A 14891-nucleotide genomic window follows, 5' to 3' on the forward strand; every position below is an offset into this window, starting at 1 on the left:
CTTACTAACTAATGACTCAATAAACTAATTAACTAATGGATGAACTAATTAACTAGCTAACTGACTAACAGGGGGCTACCGTAACTCAATACAAGCCTAGGTCAGTATTTATAGATGTTTCCGCCCCTCTCATCAACTGTTTCCAAAGGCCGAGAAGATGAGTGAAGTTCTACTGAGTGTTATTGTAAGTTCATGGTAGAGAAAAACGGTCACACTACCACCAGGGTCGTTAAGTTAGCCCTGGAAATGCCCTAAACTCCTACGAAAACCATGTCAAATGTGTGTTTCTGAGGTTCACGGTTCAGAAGAAGGGTCACACTATCACCAAGGTCATTAAATTAGCCCTGGAAATGCCCTAAACTCCTACGAAAACCATGTCAAATGTTTGTTACTTAGGTTCATGGTACAGAAGAAGGGTCAAACTACCACCAGGGTCATAAAACTACCACTGAAAGTAACCAGAAATCTTATGAAAGCCGTGTCAAATGCTTGTTTTTTGAGTAAACTGCCCTGGCCAAAAAATTTCCACTTATCCCCAGACTGAAATGAACGTGGAGCCTCCGAGCCTTTGACCTAAACCTTTTTGGTGTGACCAGCGATAGTCTCAGTATCCTCGGTGTTGTTCGTTTAGGCAAAAACACTTGCATCATACGTTTGGAGTTTTATGTGTTCACTGCCGTCTGAGTCCTTTAGGATTGGTCCAACCTGCCATACAATAAGGTGGTTACAAGGGAGATCTTTTAAGGCCATGGATAAACCTGTGCGCCTTGATTCTCCCCTGGGCAAAAGCTCTTTCCATGGTATCTGTGTCTGCCAGCGACACCACACCATTCCAAGATAACACAATGAAGCAAATTCAGGTTTACAGGGGAGGGAAAAGTGTCGGTGTGATAGTAGGGAGTCACGAAAACCCTCAGTGAACCACAATGCACAGTCCCATACACATAGCTGGGCGTTATCAAGATGAGTTATCGCGATACTTTATCGCTGATAACAAAATCGGGTTATCGACCTTCCGCTACTTATTTAAATATATATCGGTATCTTCGTTACTTTTGTAACCAAACTAGCGATAATCGCTACTTTTTCCGCCTCTCAGAAAAAAAATCATGTCTTCCTACTGCGCATGCGTGACCCGGTGTTGTATGAAAAATCTTCGGGGTATGAAATATCTTCGGTGAAGATATTTCATACTTAGATCATCAACATTAAAATACTCGGTTATTTTTTTGTTACTCAAAAATCAATATATCAAAGACAAAAATAATTTAGCTTTGCCCAAATAATGATTATTCACTGCCTCAAATTTGATATTCCATATTCGTTTGTGAGCATGCCATGGTATTGAAGGCACCTTGTGTTGTGTTATTTGGTGTCCCATCGTCAAAAGCTGGTGCTTTTGTTTACAAACACTGGTCTCTCATGAACCGCACATGCTCTGACCAGTAAGCGTAGAACTGTACAGTCTCACAAAGCTTTTTAACACATTAAGAGTTGCTGGAAAGCAGAATCAGACATACAGTACCACCATCCTCGCTGTTTCTAAAACGACACTCTGTACATCTAAATACAACTTGTACAGAGTGTCGTTCTAGAAACAGCGAGGATGGTGGTAGTGGTTCTGTATGTCCAATTCAGCCTTCCAGCAACTTTTAATTACGGTTAAAAAGCTTTGTGAGACTGTACAGGCTTGCTGGTCTGAGCATGCGCAGTTCACGAGAGACCAGTGTTTGTAAACAAAAGCGCCAGCTTTTGACGGTGGGGACGCCAAATAACAACACCGGTTCAGGCGTTTCTAGTATTACCGTCCGTGTCAACGTGTGGTTTTCAGGTTTTGTCAGTTTTCAAAAATACAGATAATGAAATTTTGAATTCATCTATGTTTTTCTATCTGAAATACCAATATAGTATCATTTTCACCTATCGGACTTATCGCTAGCTAGTATCGGAATTGTGGATTTATATCGGGTATCAGTTATCGGTTATCGCTTATATTTGTGTCTCCAGTTAACGAATATCGATTATCACCGATAAGGTTTTTCATTATCAGTTATCGGTTATCGGGAATAAGGTTTTATGTTATCGTGCCCAGCTATGCCCATACATATCAGTCCCTAATGCCACCGTGGGTTGCGACGTCTGCCTGGAAGGGCCTACAGTCAAACCATTTCAAATAGTTCATTTGGGCATTGACTTCCTTGGGTTCTTTCCTCCCTCTGCTCTGCCACACAGTCCCAACACCTATTTTTCCCTCTCATATGTTACCTATAGATAACATAGGAGAGGAAGGGAATCTGAATCAAACGCCCAAAAGGACTATTTGAAATGGTTATACTATAGTTGCTTCATCCTTATTCTCTACCATGAACTAAAAACACACATTTGGCAAGGCTTTCATGGGGGTTTTGTTTATTTCCAGGGGTAGTTGTGTGACCCTGGTGGTAGTCTGATCCTTCCTCTGTATCATGAACCTAAAAACACAGATTTACTAAGGCTTTCGTGGGAGTTTTGAACATTTCCAGGGGTAGTTTTATGACCCTGGTGCTAGTTTGACCCTTCTTCAGTAGCATGAACCTAAAGAACACTCCCCACCTAATATCGCTGTCCATGAATTTATCTAGTCTATTTTTGAATGTGACAATTGTATTGGCACTCACCACATGACTGCTAAGCCTATTCCACTCCACCACCCTGTTAGTAAACCAATTTTGCCTATGTCCCTGTTGAATCTGAATTTATCCAGTTTAAACCCATTACTTCGTGTCCTACCCGTTTCTCTTACCAACAAAACCCTATGAATGTCTCCCTATAAGCCCTTCATCCATTTATCTTCGCCTTTCTAGAGATTTAACCAACCCCTGAATCATCTTAGTCATCCTCCTCTGCACCGATTCTAACATTTTGATATCCATTCTATAGTAGGGTGACCAGAACTGAACCTGGACTGGAACCTGACTGATTCCCTCTTTGACCTTTAGAAATAGCTGATGTGAGAAGCAAAAGAGTATACCAGCCTAATTCATGAAGAAGTTAGTGGCAATGCAGACCCCACAAGACTGGCGCAAAGTCATCATTATCTTTAATGGTGAAGGCCTCAGTTATCGCCAAATAGCACAGCCAATTCGTGTGTCCATCTCTAACGTAGCACGATGAATGGGTCTGCAGATGTGGCCACAGGCTCCACTAGTGACAGGCCTCAAAGCAGACTTAACAGTGTAATTACCATAGGGGTGCATACCCTCATTACCAAATAAATACTTCCCATCCTCATAATATATTGTATATATGTAACCATAATGATGCAGTATGTGGTTTACGTATTAATTTTGGCATATAATTCTGTATACTTTTACTGGCAATTATGCTTCTAAACTACCACCTGGCACTATCATTCCCTCAACTGAATAAGAATGAGGTCAGCCACAGCATTTAAACTGCCTGACAATGGTCCCCAAGCACACACACATTCATCATGGCTTTAGTAGGAGTTGTGGGCTTTTCCATGGGTGGTGTCTTGACCCTGGTGGGAGTCTGACAAGACTCTGTACCATTAACTCAAGAAATACTCCTGAGAACACATTTTGCCTTTCTTTTGGCATTTAAGAATAACTGATGTGAGAGTTGGAAGAGTCCAAGAATAGCGATCAATGTCCTGAGTGGAGTGGCTTACATAATAATTGTATCCACACCACATTCTCATAATGATTGTCAATAATTTATGTAATGCATTGATGACCTAATGTCAGTGACTCAGAGCTGAGTTAGTTAGCACCAGAATGGCATCTTGCATATGAACAACCACCCTTGTGGTGAAGAATTATCACCCCAACCAATTATTATAGTACGCTTACGTCAACGATATATTTCCAGCACAGAATATGAGCAATGCATTATCTAGATCAAGCGTCAAGGCTCATCAGTGCACATGTGATCCTGAGTCACTGGCACCTCACTCCTTCATTGAGTATGAGTACACAGGGCTAACACGTTCTACACAGGGAGAAGTGTCTCACAATTGTTGGTCTGTGTATCTCAGAATGGCTGGGATGCTTACAGTGTTGGAGAAGGTTTTGGTGAGTGTATCTAAGGGAGCTTCACCCTGCCTGCCTGTTTGAGGTGGCCATGTCTACCTGGTGGTCCCAGTGTGGCGTTGAGTCTCGCCCCTGATTTGGTTTGTCCCATCCTGATCTGCACATGGCAGAAGCCAAATTTTAACTATGACTGAGTAACTAAGTGTGAAGAAGTACCAAGGAGGACCTAAAATGCGATGCAAAGTGGAACAAATCAAAAGAATAAGCGGAGGTATTGTTGACATTCTAGTTATATACATACATACATACGTCATCACTTACTTTAATAAAAATATAAATAACATTGTAAACAAAGCCTGGACAAACCAAATCAGGTGGATGAGGCTTAACACCATACCAGGGCACAGCTACATGGCCAGCAGCTGTGCCTTTGCTATCTATTAGCCCGGTAGCAGCAACGGGACAAATTTGTGGCTCTACCACGTACCAGCGATGGGCCAAATTTTTGCCATGATATAAATCCCCCTAAATAGATGATGCGTAAACTGATCACAAATGCATTGACACATATTATGAAATGGTTTGTGTGAGTGATTATTTTTTCTCATTATTCTCGCTTAGAGGGAGCGGCCTTTAGGAACCATGATCCCCGCAGCTACCACCGGGTTAATGCCCTAGCCACACCACACCACCCATCAGATCCAGCCATGCTAAACACCACACCCCACATCAGACCTGCCACACCCAGCCACACCACACCCCATATCTACACCACCCAGCCAAGCCACACCACACCCCATATCAGACCGTGATAAAACACACCACACTGCATATCACACCCAGCCACTCCACACCCCAAATCTACACCACCCAGCCAAGCCACACCACACCCCATATCAGACCTGCCACACCCAGCCACACCACACCCCATATCTACACCACCCAGCCAAGCCACACCACACCCCATATCAGACCTGCCACACCCAGCCACACCACACCCCATATCTACACCACCCAGCCAAGCCACACCACACCCCATATCAGACCGTGATAAACCACACCACACTGCATATCACGCCCGGTCACACTACACCCCTATCTACACCACCCAGTCAAGCCACACCACACTGCATATCACACCCAGCCACACCACACCCCATATCTACACCACCCAGTCAAGCCACACCACACCCCATATCAGACCGTGATAAATCACACCCAGCCACACTTTTAGACCCCCTTCTTTTCTTGTATTAAATCAACTCTTTTATCACTCATTAATTACTCCATAAATGATCTCACCGTCTCGTATCCCTGGTAGCGTGATCCGGCTTAAGTTGTTATTGGAGACTGGTGTTCGGGGATAAACAAGGGAAAAAGTAAATATACATTTATTTAAAATTAAATGAAAGTAATTGCCTTACACAATATTCTATGCTCAGACGATCATAACACTGGCATATTCAGCAATGGATGCAACATATGACAAACGACATGTCTTAAACATAATACTACAATATGTGCTCAGTTGTTGCCAATAATAATAACACTCATCGTTCCACAAGCAGTGGTTTGTATCTCTCTGCTTACATCACAATCATTATGTACTCTCTTCACAAAATCCTAATAACACATTCCTATAGTATAATCTACTACAAGTCATGGAAACACATTATTTTACCACACCCAGTGGTTTTACCTTTGCTTTACATCGCAAACAAATAATCACAATCCTGTCCCACTCACAATCCTACTTCACATCTCCTACATTATAATCTCCAGGACAATACAGTCGGTTTCCCTTAGATTCTCGAATTTCTACTCACGATTAAGATCAAAACAGCCATCCTCGGCTGAGTGAGTAGCAGGTCTGCTTGAGGCGAGAACCAAGCTCGGTCTACTCATACTACTGATTTCTAGGCCACATTTTTCTTTGCTTTAGGCGGACTTACATCCTTGACACGCCCTTAATTTTCTACATAACCAATGGCCAATACTTCCTGTCACACCCATCTGCTCGCTCATTATGTTGTATTGTTTTACTTCTCCTGCTATTCGTGAGTCAGTCTTAAGACAGTCTTAAGACACTCCCTCAGTGATATTTCTGTTAAATTATTGGCTCATAACATGTCGCCACGACTGACGTCACGGGTCAGAGTCTTTTTCAATGGTTGTTCACACTTTCTGACCACGCCCACTGGGCATCTGTTTTCTGTACCTGAGTCTGGGTATCTGTTTTCCTTTACCCTCGTTGTTTCCCCTCTTGGTACTTGAGATGCTTACACTGTTATATATGTCACTTTTTTGTTAGTGTTTGTCCTGTCAGATGTCTACACAGTTGTATACCTGCCTTTCCTCTCTGGGTATCTGTTTTCCTTTACCCTCGTTGTTTCCCCTCTTTTGTATTTGAGATGTTTACACTTATATATATGTCACCCTTTTTGTTAGTGTTTGTCCTGTCAGGTGTTTACACAGTTGTATATCTCACTCCTCTGTTTCCTCGTTTTCTGGGTCCTGACATTACTTCCCCTTCCGGAAGATCTCGCCCCTGAGATCTCACAGGTGTTGGTGGAGAAGATACGCCTTGCAATGTCTGCAGTTGGTTCGAGTCTGGAATTAGGCGGCGTCGTGCGTAGCGTAGGACATAGGAATACCCCACGGCAGACGTCACCAGCAGAAGAACCAGGATCACGACAATGGCGAAGACAATCCACCAATGGATTGCGGGTTGAAAGGGCTGATCCGGCTCGACCACAGAATTGAGGCGCTGCAAGCCAGCTGTTAGCTCCTGTAGGGGGATGGACTCAGCACTGCGAAGAGAACCTTGCCGAAGCATCAATATCCCATTATCCGTCAGGCTGACAGTATGTCTGTTTTCAGGATGGGTAGGGCATGTGAGTGTCAGAGTGATGGGGGAGGCAAGTGAACAGGTCCAGTAGCCAGGACCTTTTATAAACATAGGGGGAAATGTTTTCAAGACTATTGTGTGGCAGAGGTTGATCACTGACTCATGTTTCAAGAAAGCAGCCGATTTACAAGAGGCTGCGTTACTAGCCTCATAGACGGGGCCTGTGGGAGGACAAACTAACATATGGTTATTCTTGTTACAGTGTTTTATACTAGAAAGCATAAAATATATTTTCCTATTCTCACTGAAGGCAATACATCTTGAATCAACACTATACATAAGAAAGTAAGTGCTATTCTGCACAGAATGGAAGGAGTCGATCTGAAAGACATCAAAGGTGTCAATCGGATCTCCTCGCAAAGGTTTGGTGAAATAGAAATTACGAGAATCGTGCAAAGCCGTTGTCCTGGAGGACAGTTATTACATCCCTATATAGAGCTAAAAAATCAAGAACTGCAAGGCACAAAAGACCTGGAGGCCGAGCCTAGGCTTCCTTTAATGTACTGAACAACTGTTTGTTTCACATAATGGTTGGAGTTATGTATGTTTGCAGGGGAGCCTGCAGACTCAAAATATAAATCTTGTATACCTGGTCTTATGTGTCTCAATGCTAAGTCAAAATATAACAATTCTTGTAGGAGCTTTTTTCTCTTCCTAATGCCATAGTCTATAGTAAAATGGCGCACAACTTGGTTCAATACATCTACAGCTGAATATAGCCTGTTAAAGGCAGATTGCATGGCATGCATATTACTTAATGATGTTGAGTTTTCCATAATAAACATTTAACTATATAAAATCTTTCTCAGTTAATGACTCTAGTCCTCTATTTTTTTCATGAATAGCATCAACTTGAGCCTGGGTCGCGGTACCAAATAGGTTATTAGACAAGGATCCTCAAAAAAATTATTTCCCGTTTTTTTCTTCTCTCTATAATTCATAGAAGCATGCAGCTTGTTTTGAATAGTAGTCATCACATAGCCTAAAACTTTTTTTAGATGATGCAACAATAAACTGAATTCGTTTTCAAAATTAAAGAGTGTGTATTTTTTTGCTTTTACAGCTGGATACTCAGGTGACATTTGAATAACATTTCAAGTAACGAAGCAGTTAAAATTCGTGCTTTATATAATGCAGCTAAAATATCTTCTGTGAGGCTAAACGGTACTATAGTCTCTGTCTGTGAGGACTATAATATAGATAGTATGTTGGTGTGAAACTTTGGCCAGCACGTGTTGGGGACTCCTGTTGTGTTATTGAGTCGTACACCGAAAGAGTCAAATCAATCTGTGGTTTATTTCGTCATATTTCCGCTCAATTATTGCATTTTCATCCTTATGCATTATTCTGTTCTATATCGTATTAGTTTTGACATTACATTAGGCAACTCTTGTACCATCGAAGAGCGAAGGCTTTATCTATGCCGAGGTGGCTCTGAAAGTTTGGGAGTAACCTGAGAAGGTAGGGCCTGTGCATCAGCTGTTTATTGCTGTTGTTGAACGAACATTATTTAATGTGTCATGAGTAGCAGTCACCTCTCCGCTACGAGTTATCATTTTCGGTAGAATTTTTCTCAGCGATTTCACGGTTGAGCAATGCAAAGAATAGATCAGTGTCTGTCTCTGGATTTAAAGGGTATGCTCGCCTAATCGTTGGACATTGCTGCACGTCGATGCAATCTTCATGAAGAACTTTTACTATATCTGTGGGGGCCGTTGAAACCTTACTAGTCCTGAGGTTCCTAATTTTTATCATTATATCACTGATCTTCTCTATTACCCTGTAGGGTCCATCAAAAATAGGTCACAATTTTTTTTTTTTTACTTTTCTTTGTGGTCTCATTTGAGGAACACTGTCTCCAACGTTGATAGTTTTGATAGTTTTGTATTACTTTTCTATTTCTTCTCTACCTTTTCCAATGTAAACCTGGCATCTATCATAAACTTTCTTTGCAACTGCAGCCATTTCCTCTTCATAGGAGTCAATATCATAAACTTTCCTTGCAATTGCAGCCATTTCCTCTTTATAGGAGTCAATATCATAAACTTTCCTAGCAATTGCAGCCATTTCCTCTTTATAGGAGTCAATATCATAAACTTTCCTTGCAATTGCAGCCATTTCCTCTTTATAGGAGTCAATATCATAAACTTTCCTTGCAATTGCAACCATTTCCTCTTTATAGGAGTAAATATCATAAACTTTCCTTGCAATTGCAGCCATTTCCTCTTTATAGGAGTCAATATCATAAACTTTCCTTGCAATTGCAACCATTTCCTCTTTATAGGAGTCAATATCATAAACTTTCCTTGCAATTGCAACCATTTCCTCTTTATAGGAGTAATTATCATAAACTTTCCTTGCAATTACAACCATTTCCTCTTTATAGGAGTAAATATCATAAACTTTCCTTGCAATTGCAACCATTTCCTCTTTATAGGAGTAATTATCATAAACTTTCCTTGCAATTACAACCATTTCCTCTTTATAGGAATAAATATCATAAACGTTCCTTGCAAATACAGCCATTTCCTCTTTATAGGAGTAAATATCATACCAGGGCTGCTGAATTTTTTTCTAACATAGTGTAGGGTACAGGAGGATCTCTAAAAATTCTCTCTCTGTCTCTCTCGATAAAATGGGGACTCCTTTATGGTGCGATAATACGCAGCTTATAGGCCAAGATGTCTATAAGTAGCATTATATCCCAAACGGACACATTTCCTAGAACATTCTCCTCAAAATGTTAACAACAGTATAATTTGCGCGCTTTATTATTCCATTCCCATTTGTATGGTAAGCCGTTATTCGCGTGTCGCACAGGTAGCTTCTAATTTATCTCCTGCATCACGGAATTAACGAACTCTGAACCTTGACCTGTAACAACTGTCTGAGGAACACCGTGTACACAAACAACATCCACGTACAACGCCCTTGCCATTTCGCGGGCTTCCTTACTCCGTAAGGGTACTATAATCAAATACCTTTTAAAAACATCAACTATGGGCATTACGTATCGAACCCCATTGTCCGATACACCCATGGGACCCACAAGGTCCATGTGTATTCGTCCAAACGGAGCGGTGACGTCTGGATATTGCCGCCAAGGAGCAGGGTGCAAGTTCCCAACTCACTTTTAAAACGACTACCATGACGCACTTCCTTACATAATTTTCTACATCCCGTTTCATTCCAGGCCAGAAAGCGAACTTTCTACACCGACATAACGTAACTTTGGTTCCTCCGTGCCCTGCAGTGGCGACGAATGAGCCAGAGTTATCGCCTTGGAAATACTTGGGGGGTAGAATCACCACCTTAGTGGCTTCTCCGTACGGACTCACTAAAACACATCATTTATTTCCACCTGTAACTCTGACAGGGGCGGCATCTCACATTATGCCCATCTTCAACACAATATAACACATTTTCCACCTGTACCTCTAACAGGGGCGGCATCTCACATTATGCCCATCTTCAACACAATATAACGCATTTTCCACCTGTACCTCTAACAGGGGCGGCATCTCACATTATGCCTTTTTTCTCTGAGTCTTTGCTCAATTTTCATTTTTGGGGCTTCCTTCTTTTAGCATACTTATATGCTGGCTGCTCATCATGCAGCTCACTAATCTCCTGAATACTCCAGTCAAGTGTGTGGCCAATACACTCACTATTCAGGTCCATACATATCATGTATTTTATTTTCTAATTTTTCGGCGCCTGTTTCTTTTTCTGCACTAGTGCAATACCTTGCCCCTCATTATCCACGTGTTCCACGGTTTTTGTTGTTCCCCATCCACAAACATTATCGCGCGTGTCCTTATAATTCAATCTCAGTGTCCTGTGAGCCTTCATCCTTGATAAAAAAAAATCTGCTACTATATTTTCCTTGCCAGGCAAATGATTGATTGTGAAACCATACTCACTCATGAGAGTCTGCCATCTAGCTATCCTGCCGTTGGGACTAGCTACCTGTAACAACCAGACTAAAGGTCTGTGATCCGTGTGGATCTCAACAGGGTAACCCAGTATTAATGGGTGGTTTACGTGTAACACATAAATTACAGTTAAAGCCTCTCGTTCAACTATATTGTTCCGCTGTTCTGCCGTATTCAATTTCTCACAAAAAAAGATACAGGTCTTAGTTTATCATCATTATCCTGTTATTGCAATACTCCACCAGTATTGTAGTAGGACGCGTAGAGTGACTGTACCAAGCATTCTATCCTTAAGGGTTGAGAACGCAATTTTTGTTTCATCCGTCCATATGAGTGGAGTTTTAATTATTTATTTATTTATTTATTTATTTATTTATTTATTTATTTATTTTTTTTTTTTTTACCTTTCTTCCCTTTGTAAATCTTTAGAAAAGGAGCAACAATTTGTGAATAATTTGCAATAAATTTGCGATAATAATTAGTCAATCCAAGAAATGACTGTAAATCATGAACAGTTTGGGGGGCCAGGACGTTTTGTATGGCCTCCAGCTTGCTAGACTGAGGTCTTATTCCCTCTGAGCGGATGGCATGGCCCAGGTAATCTACTTTGTCCTTAAAAAAGTTACACTTCTCCATCTTAAGAGTCAGTTTGGCTTCCTTTAAGCGATCCAGAATTTGTTCTAAGTTATCTGCGTGATTAGAAAATATATCGCCCAGGATAATTATGTCATCAAGGTACACCTGAACCTTGTTGCTTAATAGTCCTGTAAGGACAGTGTTTATTATTTTCTTGCAGCAGGACGGGGCTGTTTTAAGGCCAAAGGGGAGGGAAGTAAATTCCCAATGTCCTGCTGGAGAAGAAAATGCCATCTTCTCTCTGCTGATTTCATCTTGGGGGATTTGATGGTAACCCTGTTTCAAGTCTAGGCATGAAAAAAAACTTACTATCTCCCAATTGATTGAGTATGGTAATTATATTAGGGAGTGGGTACCGGTCGTCCCGTAGTGTTTTATTAAGTGCCCGGAAGTCCAGACAAAGTCGTAGTACTCCATGTTTTTTTGCACTGGGATAAGTGGGGCATTATAGGGTGATCGCGAAGGGCGAATCACACCCTGTTGCTGGAGCGATATAAGTTGTTTATTTACTCTGTCATGATAACTGATAGGAATGTTATATGAACGCCTGTACACTACTTCATCAGTGTTTTGCTTGATGGTGCTTAAAAAAATAGAGCGTTGCTGTTAATGGTTCTTGTTCTGTGGAAAACACTGTTATATATTTATCTATTAAGGACTTTAAAATCTAATTCTCTCTTTTCACTTGGGAATTTAGCGTCAACAATTTGATAGAGGCTTTTCTTCCTTGCTTCAAGCTCTGCGGGCTTCAAGTCTGTTTTAGCTGTGTCAGCGGTCTATACACTAGATACTTGTGGCAGATCAGCGTATAGCTCATGAGTGACAGGCTTCACAGATCCTAACGTTGTATTATCATCTATCTTTACACTCACTTTCAATATTCAAATACGGCACAGTGACATAAGATCTTTGATTGTCAGATGAAGGGGTTAACTTAACTATCCCTGAGCACAAGACTCTAGCCTGAGGAGTACTAACACAAGGCTCAAATAAAGCTTCACTTGCCTGTAGTTGCGTCACTAGCGTTATGTAACCTGCAACAGATGCATGCAGTTGCAAAGGTTCCGCTGCTTGGCAACGTACGGCCTTATTTTCAGTGAGACCTTCTTCCTTTCCATCTACATTTAGCTAAGATCCTTCACCTCTAGATATAAGACATATTTTTCCTGGCATAATTGTATGGTTTCCCCTTCTATTATCAGTTTTAAGCTTCGTTCTTTTGTTCCTCATTTAGTTGCAATGTTTTCAAAATAATCTCGTGCTACACGACAAATCAGTACTCAACATAATATGAGTTGGCAAATCTACATCGCGTGTTATCAATAAGTCTTGGAAACTACTTTTTCCTTCCATATTAACTTGTCTTTTACCGTCATTTTCAATATGGTATCTTTGCACAGAGACAATATTCACGGGTTTCGCTTCACAGTTATTTACTGCGAGCCCTAATTCTTTAATAAATTCATCCGTTAAAAACTCACACACGCTCCTGTTTCTAGGAGTGCTGCCACTTTTGCATATGTGTTATCATGAGTAGTGCGATCTGCCTAACAAAGTTACTCTTGAGTCATGTTGATTATAGCCTTCTTTTCATTATTTTTAAGGTCACTCCCTTGTTCGTTATAGCCTTCTTTTCCTTATATTTATGTGAGGCGGTTACTCCCTTGTTCGTTATAGCCTTCATCTTATTATATTAAAGGTTACTCCCTTGTTCGTTATAGCCTTCTTTTCCTTATATTTATGTGAGGCGGTTACTCCCTTGTTCGTTATAGCCTTCATCTTATTATATTAAAGGTTACTCCCTTGTTCGTTATAGCCTTCATCTTATTATATTAAAGGTTACTCCCTTGTTCGTTATAGCCTTCATCTTATTATATTAAAGGTTACTCCCTTGTTCGTTATAGCCTTCATCTTATTATATTAAAGGTTACTCCCTTGTTCGTTATAGCCTTCATCTTATTATATTAAAGGTTACTCCCTTGTTCGTTATAGCCTTCATCTTATTATATTAAAGGTTACTCCCTGTTCGTTATAGCCTTCATCTTATTATATTAAAGGTTACTCCCTTGTTCGTTATAGCCTTCATCTTATTATATTAAAGGTTACTCCCTTGTTCGTTATAGCCTTCATCTTATTATATTAAAGGTTACTCCCTTCTTCGTTATAGCCTTCATCTTATTATATTAAAGGTTACTCCCTTGTTCGTTATAGCCTTCATCTTATTATATTAAAGGTTACTCCCTTATTCGTTATAGCCTTCATCTTATTATATTAAAGGTTACTCCCTTGTTCGTTATAGCCTTCATCTTATTATATTAAAGGTTACTCCCTTGTTCGTTATAGCCTTCATCTTATTATATTAAAGGTTACTCCCTTCTTCGTTATAGCCTTCATCTTATTATATTAAAGGTTACTCCCTGTTTTGTTCTTCGCTCATTTTCCGTTTTTTCCACTGCAAGTGTGCATATTTATTTATTTATTTATTATTCATTTATTTATTTAATGTTATTTGTAGTAGATAACTGAGGGGGGCACTACCCTGGCCTCCTCTTCCTCTGATTCTCTTTCTTCACACATTTATCTTAATACTTCACACTATTGTCTATATGCTTCATTTTTTTATTTTTTTATTCATGACTTTTTATCCATACCTCACACTTTTCTTAGTATTTCACATTTTTTCTAGATCATACTCTACACTTCCTACCTGGGGGACGCGGGTTAGGCCTTTATAAAGTCACTCTATGGCTGCATGCCCGCCGCGGAACACCACCACCCTGTGAGGCGTAGAGCCCCGTGCTCCCCTCCATCCTGGGGTAACAATCCTAATACAAACAAACCTGAGAGGCAGGACTCTGCCGCTGCCTGTCACCTGACACCCTCTCACTGATGAATGGATCGCGGCGCGGGTGGAGAGAGACTGCCCATCCCTCTCCACTCCGCCCGGGAAGGAACTCATGAATTCTCGGTTGAGTCGCGTGTGCTACCCATTGCACTACAGAACAACAGTGGTTGGCCAGAGTTTCCATTACCATATCGTCAAAGTCCATGTCCTCCGGAAGAAGCATTAATTATATAATTAAATCGTCACTATTATTTCCGCCACTTAAAACGAGCAAAGCTTAATGAGAATAAGAGGCGTTTTCTCGTCAGAGTAAATTAAACAAAAGCACTGTAAGCACATGTCCCTATTTATCCCTATACCGCTGCCGCCAGTTTTAGACCCTTCTTTTCTTGTATTAAATCAACTCTTTTATCACTCATTAATTACTCCATAAATGATCTCACCGTCTCGTATCCCTGGTAGCGTGATCCGGCTTAAGTTGTTATTGGAGACTGGTGTTCGGGGATAAACAAGGGAAAAAGTAAATATACATTTAT

The 14891-nt window shown here is 40.7% G+C and overlaps 1 long non-coding RNA gene across 8 annotated transcripts; it reads left to right on the forward strand.

Moving 5' to 3' along the window:
• Window positions 1-12295: 12295 nt before the first annotated feature.
• On the forward strand, window positions 12296-14266 carry LOC126989102 (uncharacterized). Of its 8 annotated transcripts, none has more exons than XR_007742877.1 (4): window positions 12296-13165; window positions 13210-13524; window positions 13568-13875; window positions 13920-14266. It is a non-coding gene; the product is annotated as an uncharacterized LOC126989102 (long non-coding RNA). The 8 variants fall into 8 exon arrangements; XR_007742879.1 differs by having other exon boundaries at window positions 13568-13743; window positions 13788-14266; XR_007742881.1 differs by having other exon boundaries at window positions 13568-13699; window positions 13744-14266.
• The last annotated feature ends 625 nt before the right edge of the window (window positions 14267-14891 follow it).

This window comes from Eriocheir sinensis, unplaced genomic scaffold, assembly GCF_024679095.1.
Source record: "Eriocheir sinensis breed Jianghai 21 unplaced genomic scaffold, ASM2467909v1 Scaffold1050, whole genome shotgun sequence".
Taxonomy (NCBI): Eukaryota; Metazoa; Arthropoda; class Malacostraca; order Decapoda; family Varunidae; genus Eriocheir; species Eriocheir sinensis.